Below are 18997 nucleotides of genomic sequence, written 5' to 3'. Positions count from 1 at the left end.
ACAGCAGCCATGGCCCAAAGGAACTCGGGTGATGCGAGTGGTGGTAACTCCAGGTTCGGTGAAGTCCATCAACGGGTGCAGGGATGCACTTATAAGGATTTCATGAACTATAAACCTACCTTCTTCGACGGTACGGGAGGAATTCTGGCATTGTCCCAATGGTTCAAAAGAACCGAAGCCGTATTCGAGATGTGCTCTTGTCCCAAAGAGAGCAAAATTAAGTTCGCTACTGCTACCCTCACTAACAGGGCCTTGTCATGGTGGAACGGCCATGTCAGTGCTCTCTCCTTGGTCACAGCCAATGCCATGGGCTGGGACACTCTAAAAGATCTCATGAGAGGAGAGTACTGCCCTAGGGGCGAAGTTCAGAAACTTGAGGAAGAACTCTGGAACCTCAAGATGAAAGGGACCGACATAGTGGCTTATACGGCCAGGTTTTGCGACTTGGCGGCTATGTGTCCCAACATGATCCCCTCTAAAAGCAAGAAAATTGAACGATACATCTGGGGTTTAGTGCCCCCGTATCGAGGAAATGTTCTGGCCTCACGCCCTACCACTTTTGACAGCGCCAAGGAATTGGCCCAGAGTCTGATCAACCATGAAATCTCCTCCACTCCAGCAACAACAACCACAACAACCACTGCACCACCCGATTCATCTGACCGAAAAAGGAAACGATGGGATAAGAAGAAAGGCAATAAAACTCAAGCCGCCTCTAAGGGCCAGCAAATCGTGGCGGTCCATGATGCCACCACCCCAGCCACACCAGCTGCTCCAACCCCGCCAAAAGCTTACAGTGGAAACTTGACTAAGTGCCCCAAGTGCCCTTTCCACCACAACGGCCCCTGCCGTGAATTGCAGTGTTCCAACTGCGGCCGAAAGGGCCATACTGTCCGATTTTGGAAGGCCCCTCCCAAACCCATCACACAGGTTCCTGGTACGGGAGTGACCCCAACTTGTTATGGTTGCGGTGAAGCGGGTCATTTTAAAAAGAACTGTCCGAAGGCTGCAAATGCTGGGGGAACTGGAAGGTTACTCGCTATCGGTCACAATGAAGCGGTAGCTGATCCCACGGTGGTCACGGGTATGTTTCTTCTCAACAACTCTTATGCATGTGTCTTATTCGATAGTGGTGCACAAAGAAGCTTCATAAATCAAAACTTTAAACACTTACTCAAACAAACCCCTCAACCACTAAAAGAAACATTCGTCGTAAAAATGGCTAATGGGAAGACAGAAAGCTCTAATGAAATCTATATAGGTTGTACTCTCACGTTAGATGATCACCCCTTTTCAATCGACCTTATACCAGTCTCAATCAAAAATTTTGATGTCATTGTTGGTATGGATTGGTTAAGTCTTCACTACGCCGATATCCTATGCTCCGACAAAGCCATTCGCCTGAACCTTCCGAATCGCGAAACCCTATTGATATACGGAGATAAGCCAAGTACGAGCCTTCGTATCATCTCTAGTATCCAGGCTCAGAAATACTTGCGCAAGGAATATCGCGCCTTTCTTGCTCACGTTGTCGACACTAACCAGAAATCGAAAGATCCAAAAGACATTCCCATAGTATGCGATTTCCCTGATGTCTTCCTGGAGGATCTTCCAGGCCTACCTCCCAAACGACAGGTTGAATTCAGAATCGACCTAGTCCCAGGAGATACCCCCGTAGCTAAGTCTCCCTACCGTCTAGCGCCCGCCGAAATGCAAGAGCTATCCGGCCAACTCAACGAACTGCTCAGCAAGGGCTTTATAAGACCGAGCTTCTCACCTTGGGGAGCCCCGATCTTGTTCGTGAAGAAAAAGAATGGATCGTTTCGGATGTGCATCGATTATAGGGAACTCAATAAACTCACGGTCAAAAATCGCTATCCTCTCCCTCGTATCGACGATCTATTCGACCAACTCCAAGGAGCAAGTTACTTCTCCAAGATTGATCTTAGATCCGGGTATCATCAATTACGGGTGCTTGAGGAAGATGTTCCGAAAACAGCCTTCCGAACCCGCTACGGGCATTTTGAGTTCGTAGCAATGCCCTTTGGACTGACTAACGCCCCCGTCGTATTCATGGACTTGATGAACAGGGTTTGTCGTCCATATCTAGATCAGTTCGTCATCGTCTTTATTGATGATATACTCGTCTACTCTCGGAGCGAGGAAGAACACGGGGATCATTTACGACGAGTCCTGGAAACACTGCGATCCGAGAAGTTATGTGAAGTTCTCTAAGTGCGAGTTTTGGATCCGAAGAGTTGAATTCTTAGGACACGTGGTCAGTGAAGACGGAATCCACGTGGATCCCTCCAAAATTAAAGCTATTGAGAACTGGTCAGCACCGAAGACGCCTACAGAAATTCGTCAATTTCTAGGCCTCGCTGGCTACTACCGCAGATTCATCCAAAATTTCTCTCGAATTGCGAAGCCTCTCACTATGTTAACCCAGAAGGGTGTATCATTCGACTGGGAAGAGAAACAAGAGAAGGCATTTCAGACCCTGAAGCGAGCCCTATGCACCGCACCAGTATTATCCCTTCCCGAAGGGACAGAAGATTTCGTTGTATACTGTGATGCATCCAATCAGGGGCTCGGTTGTGTCTTGATGCAACAAGGCAAGGTTATCGCCTATGCCTCAAGGCAGCTAAAGACCCATGAAGTGAACTACACTACTCACGACCTCGAGTTAGGAGCGGTTATCTTCGCACTAAAAATCTGGAGACACTACTTGTATGGGACGAAGAGCGTGGTGTACACCGACCATAAAAGCCTCCAACATATACTGAACCAAAAAGAACTCAACATGAGACAGCGTCGATGGGTCGAGCTACTTAACGATTACGACTGTGAAATTAGATATCATTCGGAGAAAGCCAACGTAGTGGCCGACGCCCTGAGTAGAAAGGAATATTCTGGTCGAAGGACCAAGTCATTGACAATGACTATCCATTCGCATCTATCCACACAGATCAAAGAGGCCCAGCTGGAAGCCTTAAAGCCCGAGAACGTGACAAGAGAATCCCTGCGCGGAATGGATAAAAATCTGGACGTTAAGGGTGACGGAGCCTACTACTTCATGGACCGAATCTGGACTCCACGCCATGGAGGTTTCAGAGACTTGGTTATGAGGGAAGCACACAACACTCGTTACTCCGTCCACCCGGGTTCAGATAAGATGTATCTGGATCTCAAAAAGCTATATTGGTGGCCGAACATGAAAGCGGAGATCGCTACCTTTGTGAGTAAGTGCCTTACTTGCGCGAAGGTCAAAGTCGAATATCAAAAGCCATCAGGACTCCTCCAACAACCTGAGATACCGGAATGGAAGTGGGAGCGGATCACAATGGACTTTATCACCAAACTACCCAAGACAGCGGGTGGATTAGATACCATTTGGGTCATCGTTGACAGGTTGACCAAGTCCGCACACTTCCTACCCATCAAGGAGACGGACAAGATGGAGAAGCTCACGAGAACATACATAAAAGAAATAGTACGACTGCATGGCGTCCCTATATCTATTATCTCGGACAGAGATAGTAGATTCACCTCTAGGTTTTGGCAATCATTGCAAAAGGCACTAGGGACAAGGTTGGACATGAGCACAGCCTACCATCCGCAGACCGACGGACAAAGTGAGAGGACGATCCAAACCTTAGAAGACATGCTGCGAGCTTGTGTGATCGACTTCGGGAAATCGTGGGATACACACTTGCCTCTTGTGGAGTTTTCCTACAAAATTAGTTATCATACGAGCATCAAGGCAGCCCCATTCGAAGCCCTTTACGGCCGAAAGTGCAGATCCCCTCTGTATTGGGCTGAGGTGGGTGACTCTCAGCTAGCTAAAGGACGAGTTCCTGACAGCGCCCTCACTGGTCCGGAGATCATTCGAGAGACGACCGAGAAGATTGTACAGATACGTGAACGACTAAAAGCCGCTAGGGATCGATAGAAAAGCTACGCCGACAAACGAAGAAAACCCTTGGAATTCCAGGTGGGAGACCGAGTCTTGTTAAAAGTCTCGCCCTGGAAGGGCATGATATATTTGGAAAGCAATTTTGAATGGAAATAGAGCCTAAATTTAAGGTTTACATTAATAAGGAACCAATTTTGTAGTTGTAAGTTTGGAAAAAATTCAAGTATAATTTTCATTCAATTCCTACACTTAATTTCCTAATATAATGGATTGACTTTCTTATTTGATCAAGGTGACGTAAGCAAATTGATTTAAGGGTGGAAAACCTAAAAAGAAAACACAATCAACGATCCAGATTGTTTTAGATGATGTCATAAGGTTTCTCTTTTAATAATATTTAAAGACTTGTTTTCTACGTGGAAGTTATGACAAAATGTTTGTGTAAATCGATTATTAAAAAGATTTGAAATATATATACAAGTCAATATGAAGAAAATTAGCAGGTAATCAATTGAAATTTCATTTAAACTTAAAATAGAAGTTATCATGCTTGAAAGTGTATTGGTTCATAACAATATCCGAAACTTTTGAAATTTCAAATTAATTGTATTCGAGATTTCAACATATAATGTATTTGAAAGCAATTTTGAATGGAAATAGAGTCTAAATTAAATGTTTACATTAATAAGGAACCAATTTTCTGGTTGTAAGTTTGGAAAGAATTCAAGTATCAGTTTCATTCCATTCCTACATTTAATTTTCTAATATAACAGATTGACTTCTTGTTTGATCAAGGTGACGTAAGCAAATTGATCTATGGGTGTAAAACCTATAAAGAAAACACAATCAACGATCCAGATTGTTTTAGATGATGTCATAAGGTTTCTCTTTTAATAATGTTTTGAAATTTAGAGATTATTTTTCTACGTGGAAATTATGACATAATGTTTGTGTAAATCGATTATTATAAAGGTTTGAAATATATATACAAGTCAATATGATGAAAATTAACTGGTAATCAATTGAAATCTCATTTAAAATTAAAATAGAAGATATCATACTTGAAAGTGTATTGGTTCATAAAAATATCCGAAACTTTCGAAATTTGAAATTAATAGTTTCCGAGATTTCAACATATAATGTATTTGGAAAGCAATTTTGAATGAAAATAGAGCCTAAATCTAAGGTTTACATTAATATGGAACCAATTTTGTTGTTGTAAGTTTGGAAAGAATTCAAATATCATTTTTATTGAATTCCTACATTTAATTTCCTAATATAACGGATTGACTTCTTGTTTGATCATTGTGACGTAAGCAAATTGATCAAAGGGTGTAAAAACTATAAAGAAAACACAATCAACGATCCAGATATTTTTAGATGATGTCATAAGGTTTCTCTTTTAATAATATTTAGAGATTTGTTTTCTACGTGGAAATTATGATATAATGTTTGTGTAAATCGATTATTAAAAAGGTTTTAAATGTATATACTAGTAGATATGATGAACATTAACAGTTAATCAATTGAAATCTCATTTAAATTTAAAATAGAAGATATCATACTTGAAAGTGTATTGGTTCATAAAAATATCCGAAACTTTTGAAATTTGAAATTAATAGTTTCCGAGATTTCAACATATAATGTATTTGGAAAGCAATTTTGAATGGAAAAAGAGCCTAAATCTAAGGTTTACATTAATATGGAACCAATTTTTTAGTTGGAAGTTTGGAAAGAATTCAAATATCATTTTTATTCAATTCCTACATTTAATTTCCTAATATAACGGATTGACTTCTTGTTTGATCATGGTGACGTAAGCAAATTGATCAAAGAGTATAAAAACAATAAAGAAAACACAGTAAACGATCCAGATATTTTTAGATGATGTCATAAGGTTTCTCTTTTAATAATATTTAGAGATTTGTTTTCTACGTGGAAATTATGACATAATGTTTGTGTAAATCGATTATTAAAAAGGTTTTAAATGTATATACAAGTCGATATGATGAAAATTAACAGTTAATCAATTGAAATCTCATTTAAATTTAAAATAGAAGATATCATACTTGAAAGTGTATTGGTTCATAAAAATATCCGAAACTTTTGAAATTTGAAATTAATAGTTTCCGAGATTTCAACATATAATGTATTTGGAAAGCAATTTTGAATGGAAAAAGAGCCTAAATCTAAGGTTTACATTAATATGGAACCAATTTTTTAGTTGTAAGTTTGGAAAGAATTCAAATATCATTTTTATTCAATTCCTACATTTAATTTCCTAATATAACGGATTGACTTCTTGTTTGATCATGGTGACGTAAGCAAATTGATCAAAGGGTGTAAAAAGTATAAAGAAAACACAATCAACGATCCAGATTTTTTTAGATGATGTCATAAGGTTTCTCTTTTAATAATATTTAGAGATTTGTTTTTTACGTGGAAATTATGACATAATGTTTGTGTAAATCGATTATTAAAAAGGTTTGAAATATATATACAAGTCAATATGATGAAAATTAGCAGGTAATCAATTGAAATCTCATTTAAACTTAAAATAGAAGATATCATGCTTGAAAGTGTATTGGTTCATAAAAATATCCGAAACTTTTGAAATTTGAAATTAATAGTTTCCGAGATTTCAACATATAATATATTTGGAAAGCAATTTTGAATGAAAATAGAGCCTAAATCTAAGGTTTACATTAATAAGGAACCAATTTTGTAGTTGTAAGTTTGGAATAAATTCAAATATCATTTTTATTCAATTCCTACATTTAATTTCCTAATATAACGGATTGACTTCTTGTTTGATCATGGTGACGTAAGCAAATCGATCACACGGTGTAAAAACTATAAAGAAAACATAATCAACGATCCAGATTGTTTTAGAAGATGTCGTAAGGTTTCTCTTTTAATAATATTTAGAGATTTGTTTTCTACGTGGAAATTATGACAAAATGTTTGTGTAAATCGATTATTAAAAAGGTTTGAAATATATATACAAGTCAATATGAAGAAAATTAGTAGGTAATCAATTGAAATCTCATTTAAAATTAAAATAGAAGATATCATGCTTGAAAGTGTATTGGTTCATAAAAATATCCGAAACTTTTGAAATTTGAAATTAATAGTTTCCGAGATTTCAACATATAATATATTTGGAAAGCAATTTTGAATGGAAATAGAGCCTAAATTTAAGGTTTATATTAATAAGGAACCAATTTTGTAGTTGTAAGTTTGGAAAGAATTCAAGTATCATTTTCATTCAATTTCTACACTTAATTTCCTAATATAACGGATTGACTTCTTATTTGATCAAGGTGACGTAAGCAAATTGATCTAAGAGTGTAAAACCTATAAAGAAAACACAATCTACGATCCACATTGTTTTAGATGATGTCATAAGGCTTCTCATTTAATAATGTTTAGAAATTTAGAGATTATTTTTCTACGTGGAAATTATGACATCATGTTTGTGTAAATCGATTATTATAAAGGTTTGAAATATATATACAAGTCAATATGATGAAAATTAACAGGTAATCAATTGAAATCTCATTTAAATTTAAAATAGAAGATACCATACTTGTAAGTGTATTGGTTCATAAAAATATCCGAAACTTTTGAAATTTGAAATTAATAGTTTCCGAGATTTCAACATATAATATATTTGGAAAGCAATTTTGAATGGAAATAGAGCCTAAATCTAAGGTTTACATTAATATGGAACAAATTTTGTAGTTGTGAGTTTGGAAAGAATTCAAATATCATTTTTATTCAATTCCTACATTTAATTTCCTAATATAATGGATTGACTTCTTGTTTGATCATGGTGACGTAAGCAAATTGATCAAAGGGTGTAAAAACCATAATGAAAACACAATCAACGATCCAGATTTTTTTAGATGATGTCATAAGGTTTTTCTTTTAATAATATTTAGAGATTTGTTTTCTACGTGGAAATTATGACATAATGTTTGTGTAAATCGATTATTAAAAAGGTTTGAAATATATATACAAGTCAATATGATGGAAATTAGCAGCTAATCAATTGAAATCTCATTTAAACTTAAAATAGAAGATATCATGCTTGAATGTGTATTGGTTTATAAAAATATCCGAAACTTTTGAAATTTGAAATTAATAGTTTCCGAGATTTCAAAATATAATGTATTTGGAAAGCAATTTTGACTGGAAATAGAGCCTAAATTTAAGGTTTACCTTAATAAGCAACCAATTTTGTAGTTGTAAGTTTGCAAAAGAATTCAAGTATCATTTTCATTCAATTCCTACATTTAATTTCCTAATATAATGGATTGACTTTTTGTTTTATCAAGGTGACGTAAGCAAATTGATCTAAGGGTGGAAAACCTATAAAGAAAACACAATCAACAATCCAAATTGTTTTAGATGATGTCATATGGTTTCTCTTTTAATAATATTTAGAGATTTAGATATTTGTTTTCTATGTGGAAAATATGACAAAATGTTTGTGTAAATCGATTATTAAAAAGGTTTTAAATATATATACAAGTCGATATGATGAAAATTAACAGTTAATCAATTGAAATCTCATTTAAATTTAAAATAGAAGATATCATACTTGAAAGTGTATTGGTTCATAAAAATATCCGAAACTTTTGAAATTTGAAATTAATAGTTTCCGAGATTTCAACATATAATGTATTTGGAAAGCAATATTGAATGAAAATAGAGCCTAAATCTAAGGTTTACATTAATAAGGAACCAATTTTGTAGTTGTAAGTTTGGAAAGAATTCAAATATCATTTTTATTCAATTCCTACATTTAATTTCCTAATATAACGGATTGACTTCTTGTTTGATCATGGTGACGTAAGCAAATTGATCACACGGTGTAAAACCTATAAAGAAAACACATTCAACGATCCAGATTGTTTTAGATGATGTCATAAGGTTTCTCTTTTAATAATATTTAGAGACTTGTTTTCTACGTGGAAATTATGACAAAATGTTTGTGTAAATCGATTATTAAAAAGGTTTGAAATATATATACAAGTCAATATGAAGAAAATTAGCAGGTAATGAATTGAAATCTCATTTAAACTTAAAATAGAAGATATCATTCTTGAAAGTGTATTGGTTCATAAAAATATCCGAAACTTTTGAAATTTGAAATTAATTGTTTCCGAGATTTCAACATATAATGTATTTGGAAAGCAATTTTGAATGGAAATAGAGTCTAAATTTAAGGTTTACATTAATAAGGAACCAATTTTGTAGTTGTAAGTTTGGAAAGAATTCAAGTATCATTTTCATTCAATTCCTACATTTAGTTTCCTAATATAACAGATTGACTTCTTGTTTGATCAAGGTGACGTAAGCAAATTGATCTAAGGGTGTAAAACCTATAAAGAAAACACAATCTACGATCCACATTGTTTTAGATGATGTCATAAGGCTTCTCATTTAATAATGTTTAGAAATTTAGAGATTATTTTTCTACGTGGAAATTATGACATAATGTTTGTGTAAATCGATTATTATAAAGGTTTGAAAAATATATACAAGTCAATATGATGAAAATTAACAGGTAATCAATTGAAATCTCATTTAAATTTAAAATAGAAGATACCATACTTGTAAGTGTATTGGTTCATAAAAATATCCGAAACTTTTGAAATTTGAAATTAATAGTTTCCGAGATTTCAACATATAATATATTTGGAAAGCAATTTTGAATGGAAATAGAGCCTAAATCTAAGGTTTACATTAATATGGAACAAATTTTGTAGTTGTGAGTTTGGAAAGAATTCAAATATCATTTTTATTCAATTCCTACATTTAATTTCCTAATATAACGGATTGACTTCTTGTTTGATCATGGTGACGTAAGCAAATTGATCAAAGGGTGTAAAAACCATAATGAAAACACAATCAACGATCCAGATTTTTTTAGATGATGTCATAAGGTTTTTCTTTTAATAATATTTAGAGATTTGTTTTCTACGTGGAAATTATGACATAATGTTTGTGTAAATCGATTATTAAAAAGGTTTGAAATATATATATACAAGTCAATATGATGGAAATTAGCAGGTAATCAATTGAAATCTCATTTAAACTTAAAATAGAAGATATCATGCTTGAATGTGTATTGGTTCATATAAATATCCGAAACTTTTGAAATTTGAAATTAATAGTTTCCGAGATTTCAACATATAATGTATTTGGAAAGCAATTTTGACTGGAAATAGAGCCTAAATTTAAGGTTTACCTTAATAAGCAACCAATTTTGTAGTTGTAAGTTTGGAAAGAATTCAATTATCATTTTCATTCAATTCCTACATTTAATTTCCTAATATAACGGATTGACTTCTTGTTTTATCAAGGTGACGTAAGCAAATTGATCTAAGGGTGGAAAACCTATAAAGAAAACACAATCAACGATCCAAATTGTTTTAGATGATGTCATATGGTTTCTCTTTTAATAATATTTAGAGATTTAGAGATTTGTTTTCTACGTGGAAAATATGACATAATGTTTGTGTAAATCGATTATTAAAAGGGTTTTAAATATATATATACAAGTCGATATGATGAAAATTAACAGTTAATCAATTGAAATCTCATTTAAATTTAAAATAGAAGATATCATACTTGAAAGTGTATTGGTTCATAAAAATATCCGAAACTTTTGAAATTTGAAATTAATAGTTTCCGAGATTTCAACATATAATGTATTTGGAAAGCAATTTTGAATGAAAATAGAGCCTAAATCTAAGGTTTACATTAATAAGGAACCAATTTTGTAGTTGTAAGTTTGGAAAGAATTCAAATATCATTTTTATTCGATTCCTACATTTAATTTCCTAATATAACGGATTGACTTCTTTTTTGATCATGGTGACGTAAGCAAATTGATCAAAGGGTGTAAAAACTATAAAGAAAACACAATCAACGATCCAGATTGTTTTAAATGATGTCATAAGGTTTCTCTTTTAATAATATTTAGAGATTTGTATTCTACGTGGAAATTATAACACAATGTTTGTGTAAATCGATTATTAAAAAGGTTTGAAATTTATGTACAAGTCAATATGATGAAAAATAGCAAGTAATCAATTGAAATCTCATTTAAACTTAAAATAGAAGATATCATGCTTGAAAGTGTATTGGTTCATAAAAATATCTGAAACTTTTGAAATTTGAAATTAATAGTTTCCGAGATTTCAACATATAATGTATTTGGAAAGCAATTTTGAATGGAAATAGAGCCTAAATTTAAGGTTTACATTAATTAGGAACCAATTTTGTAGTTGTAAGTTTGGAAAGAATTCAAGTATCATTTTCATTCAATTCCTACATTTAATTTCCTAATATAACGGATTGACTTCTTGTTTGATCAAGGTGACGTAAGCAAATTGTTGTAAGGGTGTAAAATCTATAAAGAAAACACCATCAACGATCCAGATTGTTTTAGATGATGTAATAAGGCTTCTCTTTTAATAATATTTAAAGTTGTAAAAAAATTCAAATAAAGTGTGTAAAAAATTCACAATCTAAATATATATCTAAAGTAGTTTTTCTTTTTGGCGGATATCAATTACGCACAAAGAAGCGTGATACGAACCAAAAAAAAGGACATGCGTTGATTGAGTGAGAAAATATGGACCATATTCAGCAACTACATCATCTGCTTGTTATAAACCGGAAGGTCTAAACTAGTCATCTTCTCGAAGATATCGACTGCAAAAGCAATCGGATAACATGACGACGGCGGCAGCGGCGGAGAGCAGTTCTAAAACTAGAAATTCCAGATGGTCTCTCGCCGGCATGACTGCTCTCGTCACCGGCGGCACACGTGGGATCGGCTGCGCTGTGGTGGAGGAATAGGCAGAGTTAGGGGCGGCAGTACACACCTGCTCTCGCAACGAGGCTGAGCTCAACCACCGCTTACAAGAATGGTCTTCCAAGGGCTTCACCGTCACTGGATCCGTCTGCGACGCAACTTCTCGACCTCAACGCCAACAGCTTCTAGAAAAAGTCTCCTCTATCTTCAATGGAAAGCTCAACATTCTAGTAAGTTCTTTTGATTTTATTTCACCGATAAATTAGGGAATTCTTCGATACATCAAGTTTCATCTTATTTTGCAGGAATTCCTAATCTTCTGAAACGAACACATTCATTATTCATTCTTGTGTTACTAATTGTATTCTTACAAATAATTATACAAACTTCGAAACTGTAGATAAACAATGTTGGGACGAACATAGTGAGACCCAGTTTGGAGTATACTGCAGAAGAGTATTCCCTGGTCATGGCTACAAATTTGGAATCGTGTTACCATATCTCTCAACTTTCACATCCTCTTTTAAAAGCTTCTGGATTTGGAAGCATTGTCTTCATTTCCTCTGTTGCAGGTTCTGTATGTTCATGTTAATTATACATCTATCTACGGACCCACTAAAGGTAATACTTTGATTTTCCTGATCATTGTAATTGGTGTTACAAGAAATTTTAAGCTTCCATTTTCTGTTCGTAGCTGCTATGAATCAACTTGCAAAGAATTTAGCTTGTGAATGGGCTAAAGATAACATTCGGAGTAATGGTGTAGCTCCAGGGTGCACTAGGACCCCGCTTGTGGAAAGTGTAATATACCTCAATTTTAGCCTTCTTTCTATTTGTATTATTTTGATCGTATTGTAAGAATTTATTTTGTGTTGTGTAGTTGCTTAATAGTGAGGAGTTTTTAAATACAATGGTATCAAGAATACCTTTGAAACGCGTGGCTGAAGCGAATGAAGTGTCATCAGTGGTCGCGTTTCTTTGTATGCCTGCTGCTTCTTATATCACTGGCCAAACGATTCTTGTTGATAGAGGATTTTCCATTAATGGTTTCCCGTGAGTCGACTTCCAAAATGGTTCATTCGTTCGGACTTTGGATTGATTAAATTAACAGAAATTTGTTGGTACGTAAAGTTTTTTTTTGAAAGAGACTAAAGTCTCGGCAAATGTTGGTATGTAAAATTACTTGAAGATAAAGATGATCTATTTGTTAAAGCAAGTAATAGATAATTATATATTTATTATATAATAATAAGTAAAATGAGAAAAAAAAAAGACCAAAATTGTAATTTTCTAAATTAAAAACTAAAGAGTATAAATTCTTAAATTTGAAAAATTATAGTGACCAAAACTATAACTATTCTGTTTTCTTATAGATTAAAAAAAAACTATACGAACTAAAAATGTTATTTTATAAGTTAAAAACTATAAGGACGAAACATGAATTTCAGTCATTTTCTACATTATAAACTAAAGAACTAAGAAGAGAAAATAATATAAGAGTCATTAAGTTTACACTTAAATTTTAATTTGAGGTTGTGTTTATATATTATTATATTTTAGTCTCAAATTTGAGAACGTGTTATTAATTTTATTTTAAATGTAACCATTGTACATGTTGTCTTAAGGTCAAACAGTTTGCACTTTAATGACTAGGTCATTAGCTTATGTGGCATCCATCTAATATCTTAGATGGCAGTAACAACTTTATAAATGAATATTAACCTCCTTCACTCTTATTTCCCTTGATCCATCGTTACTTTTCTTCTCAGTTATTCAAGAGCACTATGCAATGGTCTCTCTCTCTCTCTCTCTCTCTCTCTCTATATATATATATATATATATATATATATATATATATATATATATATATATATATATATATATATATATATATCCCACAATGGGGTAATTAAATCAACCAGTGGTCCCTCTAGGACGTGCTACTATGGACCAGAAGTTCCTTTAGCTGCAAGTACCGACCTGATGAAGATGAAGAATGTGGTTAATCTGGTGAAGTAAGTTCATGGTACAAGGAACTTATGTGTGAAGTTATGTCAAAAAGAAAAAAAAACCATTGGAAAAGGAAAAGAGAACCCTTATCATGGTGAAATAACTATGCTAGCTCTTCCTAGGGTTGTGATTGCCTTGCTTGTCTTTTTAATAATCATGGTAGGGATTTGGATATGGATGGCATATAATGGGCAAGTAGTATATTGTGGTAGGTTGTTAAGTTTGAAGTAGTGTCTGGTAATGTCCAATGTTAACCATTTTTGTGTGTGTGTAGATAGATGTACAAAATTGTAGTTTGTATAGTCCAGATCGATTTTGATATATATATATATATATATATATATATATATATATATATATATATATATATATATATATATATATTACTACTGGATTTTTATGAGAATGATAGGGAAGTTTATATGTTTATGACAATGATATATGATGCAAGTGGACCAAACTACCCTTACCTTATGTACCAAACCATTGACCAAAATAGAAAGGACCAAACTACCCTCATGTAAAAAGTATGATGCTATATGATGCAAGTATGCCAAACTATCCTTACCTTATGTACCAACAAAAAAGACCAAACTACCCTTATGTAAAAAGTTTGATCTATATGATGCAAGTGGACCAAGCTACCATTACCTTATATACCAAATCAGTGACCAAAATAGAAAAGACCAAACTACCCTTACCAATGTAACCAAAATACACATACATGTTGAAACCAATGTGAACAAAACCATATACACATACCAAATAACAAAAACCATATACACTATAATGACCATAACACAAATAACCAAAAAAATATTGAAAAATGATGATCAAAATGAAAATAATTAAAATAACAACTAGATCGCCATAATGACCATAATCATCATAACAAGGTAACATAAATTGTTACCAACAAAATCCATATATGTTGACCATATTAACCAATACCATTTACAAAAGGGGTAGTAATGTTTGGGTATAGCATATATGTTGACCAGATTGACCCATACCATTTACATACTCTCATATTGAGTATACATGTTAATTATCAAATGGGTTAAGATCACAGAATATCAACTTACTTACTAGAGAACCACAATAGTAGCTTTTTAAAAGCTTTTGCAAACCAAAAAGCTTTTAAGAAATGAAAAAGCTATTGGATGAGCTTTTTCAAAGAACTTGTTAATTAACAAGCTCTTGCAATGAGCTTTTTTAATTGTTGTGTAGTTCCCAAATTGTGGATGCTAGTCATTACACTTACATGCCACATAGACACCATGTCAGCAAAGCTTAGTTGTATACCTGTTAACTAGTGACCTACTTGGAACATTCTTGTAATTAGAATGATAACTTAACTGTTATTAAATTGTTTTTTCGCGATTTTATTCTTACATTTGGCAATCCATCTAACAACTTGCAAATTTTTTGAAAGACAAAGGTGTTAAAAATGGGAAACTGCCAATCACAATGATGGCTTGTGCTCACATTGGTGTTGTCCACTCGGTAAAAGCCATTCAAATTACATAGTGTTTACTATTATAATTTTATTTAACATTGAATTTCATTTTGATTTTCAGGTTGTTTTTGTTGGATACTCTGTAGAATCACTTCTTCAAAGAATTATGGATTGCAAACCAAAGATTGTAGTAGCTTGCAATGTGGTTAAAAGAGGGAAAAAAGTACTCAATCTCAAGGATATTGTTGATGTTGCACTCTCAGAATCATCTAAAAATGGAATATCAAGGAAATGTTATCAGAAAGCATATTTATATTTATTTACCTCTTCATGAAATTGATTTCTATGTTGCAAAATGGATTCATTTTAGACGTATGAAAATGAATCAGCCATGAAGAAGGAAGATACTAATTGGCAAAAAGGAAGAGATATTTGGTGGCATGTAGTACTACTAATACTATTTAATTTCACAGATATTATTATATGATCATGTTGATTAAACTTTAGGCCTTTTGGTCTTTTTTTCCATTATACTTTTTTTTTGCAGGATGTTGTTCCTAAATACTCTACTATGTGTGATGTGGTGTGGATAGATGCAGAGGATCCACTTTTTCTTCTTTGTACAAGTGGAAGAACCGAAAAGCCGAAGGTATTTAAGTTTGTTATAATTTTGAACTACTTTTATTTTCTCATATTTTTTAATGAATCATGTCGGTGCACGTGATAGGGTGTTCTGCATAACACACAGGAGAATACATGATCAAATATGCATTTGATTACAAAGAATCTGATATGGCATTGCACTTTCCGAGGCAATTGGAATTGACTATACTGACACTGAAGAGGTCAGTAGAAAAAAGAAACCATAATACAAATTTCAATTTAAAAAAAATGAAAGTAGGAGTCTAACTCAATCTTTTGCAGCTGGAGTTGTTGGTTACAACGCTAACTGATCTTAATACAATGGATGGTAAATGGAATGTGTCTTTATTGACAGAGTGTTCAAGTTCTCTTGATGTCAATACAAGGTACATCTTTTCGTACAAAATGACTAAAACATGCTTCTTCAATGAGGGGGTATTTAGGTCATTTGGACAATCTGTTGTGTCATGTCTTGACAGATTGGAACATTATTGCGGAAAAGCATTGGCTAATGCTTTGTCAGCTGCACCATCGATGTGGACCCTTGGCAATGCAGGCATGAGAGCGTTATAGGTAACTGATTTTATTTTCATGAGGATTGTGTTTTTATAAAATATTGGAGTTTAGGATAGTGATAGCTTTGATGTTGGGTACTTTTTAAGTTTTTTAAAATAATATTTCATGATATAAACTTTAAATAATATGTGCATATTTTTTTTTTCATATTTGTCAGCATTTGATTTCCAGAGCTCTTGGGTGGTACCAACAACTTTATTGATAAGGTTGGTTGCGATCAAAAAAGGGCCAATGGCACCAGAGACCATGAAGGTTAGTTCTGTAATTTTCATCCAAATTAAAAAATTATGCATCCATTTTTATAAATGCTTAATGTGCTATTAGTTTTGGTATGTGGTAGATGGTCCATAATGGTCAATACAAATGTTCAAAGATCAAATCCTAAAAGAGAAATTTTTGAAGACCAATATGCAAACACATTATTTTCTTTCAACAACATGTTTTTATATATATTTTTTGGTCGGAATCGGAATTCAATTCCATTCTAGTCCTGCATTTAGTTTAGCTTCAAATGAGTAGACAATAATGTCCATTGCAGAAAAGCATGCTTCCAACAAATACCATGTCTCCTTCCATTGCAGGAAAAAGTAACTAGAACTTGGTTCGCCTAATTCCATGGGATTTAACAGGAATCGGAATCCAATTTCATTATGGTCATTCTTTCGGATGCTATGCAAGATATGAAGCAATAGAGAATATGTATGTGGAAATGCAAAATATGAGACAAAATTGAGATTATGGTACATTATACTTAGAAATAAATATCAATCAATATTAAACTTTGATATTTGATGATTTTGATCGTTTTGGTAAACATTGATATTTGACGTTTGGTTAAACTTTGATATTTGATTTTGGTATTTTAATATTAGAGTTTTGTTTTGGATTGTATAATTATTTTGATTCCTTTGGTATTAATTTGTTATTGATTGTATAATTATTTGATGTTTTTAGTATTTTTTTTATTTGTAATAAAAAATAATTACTACTATATATTTGCGAGGGATTAACGACGGAAACAAAAAAAAATCACATATAAAATTTCCTAGTGATCAGCGACGGAATATAAAAAGACAGATATAGAGGTTTGCAAGGGATTAACGACGAAAATTTTTTGTTGCTGATGTCCTAAATAAAGGTATTAAGGGACGAATTTGCGATGGATATTCCGTTGCTAAAGTCGTCGCAAGGAAAAACAAGTCCGTTGCTAAATCTCTAGCTAAGTCATTAGCCACATTTTATTTGGCTATGGAGTAAGTCTGTCACAGATCTGTCACAAGAGACCTTTAGTGACGGAATTGCAACGGATTCATACTTTGCAAAAACCCATGTTTCTAGTAGTTATATGTTTTATTACATATTCATATATAATTTTTTGTATTTATTTTCTAGTTACAAAATATATATTATCTATTCTTATACAATGCTCCGTTATTTATTTCATCAAAAGTTCAAGAAAACGCATGTGATTCTAGTGGTGATCATTCAGTTAGAGTTACAGAGAAAAATGATATAGGTATGTGTTTGATTAATATATTATTAGTCATTTAGTTGTATTTCATTTTGTAGTTTTTGTTAGCATAATTATATTAAGCTTGATTATTAATTGTGTTTATTATATTTTGAGTGCAGCCCATTCGTGGCATTTATGTTATGTATTCTGTATATATACAATTCATTAATGAAAGTATGATTAACGGGAAAATACATATTAACATGATATCATACTAGGTAATCTAACCCTAGATGATCCTTGATTCCCACTTCCTATTCTCTTCATCTCGGAGGTTGCTCTCTTCCTTCTTCTCTTTTCTTCTCATGGCTACAAATCTTAACGATAAAACTTCTTCCACCATTAATATCAAGACTCTGTCCCTCTTGTTCTTGATCTTGATCGTATGAATTATGATATATGAAGAGAATTATTTGAAACTTATTGTCTTGAGTTTGCTATTTATTAGCCAACATTAATGTCTCCTGTACATCTTCTATTTTGTGTGTATGTAATTGTATGTTTTCTAATTCTTTGAGGATGTATCTTGTAAATTCCTTTTGTATAAATCTATTGTCTCTCCACCTTATTTGGTGTGACGAGTTATATTCTCATGGTATCAGAGCTTAGGTCGGCTCACTTTCTTCCCTAATCAATCCATCCGTATCTCTTCTTCTTCCCTCTGTTACTTCCTGTCTCCTCTTTCTTCTTCATCTATGGCTTCCTCTTCTCAAGATTCTACCCTCCCAATGAACACAATTTTTCATCTTATCACCAATCGATTATCCTCTTCTAATTATCTCCTTTGGAAAAACCAAATGACCCCTCTTTTCACATATCAAAATCTTATGGGACATGTGGATGGAACTCTCTCAAAACCAGCCCCTGAAATTCTTGTTGATGGGAAATCTGTACCAAATCCGGCTTGTTCTTCTTGGGTCTTGGCTGATCAGCGAGCAATTATTCTCCTTCAAGCCTCTCTAACAGAGGAAGCATTCTCATAAATTGTTGGCTTATCTACTGCCTATCAGATTTGGACAACACTTGAATGTACTTACAACAATTCCT

At 33.3% G+C, this 18997-nt stretch overlaps 1 long non-coding RNA gene and 1 pseudogene across 2 annotated transcripts; both read left to right on the top strand.

Moving 5' to 3' along the window:
- The first annotated feature begins 11586 nt into the window (after window positions 1–11586).
- Window positions 11587–12962, top strand: LOC145072301 (tropinone reductase homolog At5g06060-like; annotated as a pseudogene).
- A 647-nt stretch (window positions 12963–13609) lies between these two features.
- On the top strand, window positions 13610–17222 carry LOC145072302 (uncharacterized). 2 transcript variants are annotated; one of them, XR_013690970.1, is made up of 8 exons: window positions 13610–13765; window positions 15196–15266; window positions 15341–15868; window positions 15947–16064; window positions 16144–16247; window positions 16341–16434; window positions 16595–16689; window positions 17019–17222. It is a non-coding gene; the product is annotated as an uncharacterized LOC145072302 (long non-coding RNA). The 2 variants fall into 2 exon arrangements; XR_013690969.1 differs by lacking the exon at window positions 13610–13765 and having other exon boundaries at window positions 14150–15266.
- Window positions 17223–18997: the final 1775 nt, after the last annotated feature.

This window comes from Lactuca serriola, chromosome 9, assembly GCF_051521515.1.
Source record: "Lactuca serriola cultivar US96UC23 chromosome 9, Lser_US96UC23_V15, whole genome shotgun sequence".
NCBI classification, from domain to species: Eukaryota; Viridiplantae; Streptophyta; class Magnoliopsida; order Asterales; family Asteraceae; genus Lactuca; species Lactuca serriola.
The sequence above is the reverse complement of the archived record's forward strand: the minus strand, read 5'-3'. Positions and strand labels throughout refer to the sequence as shown.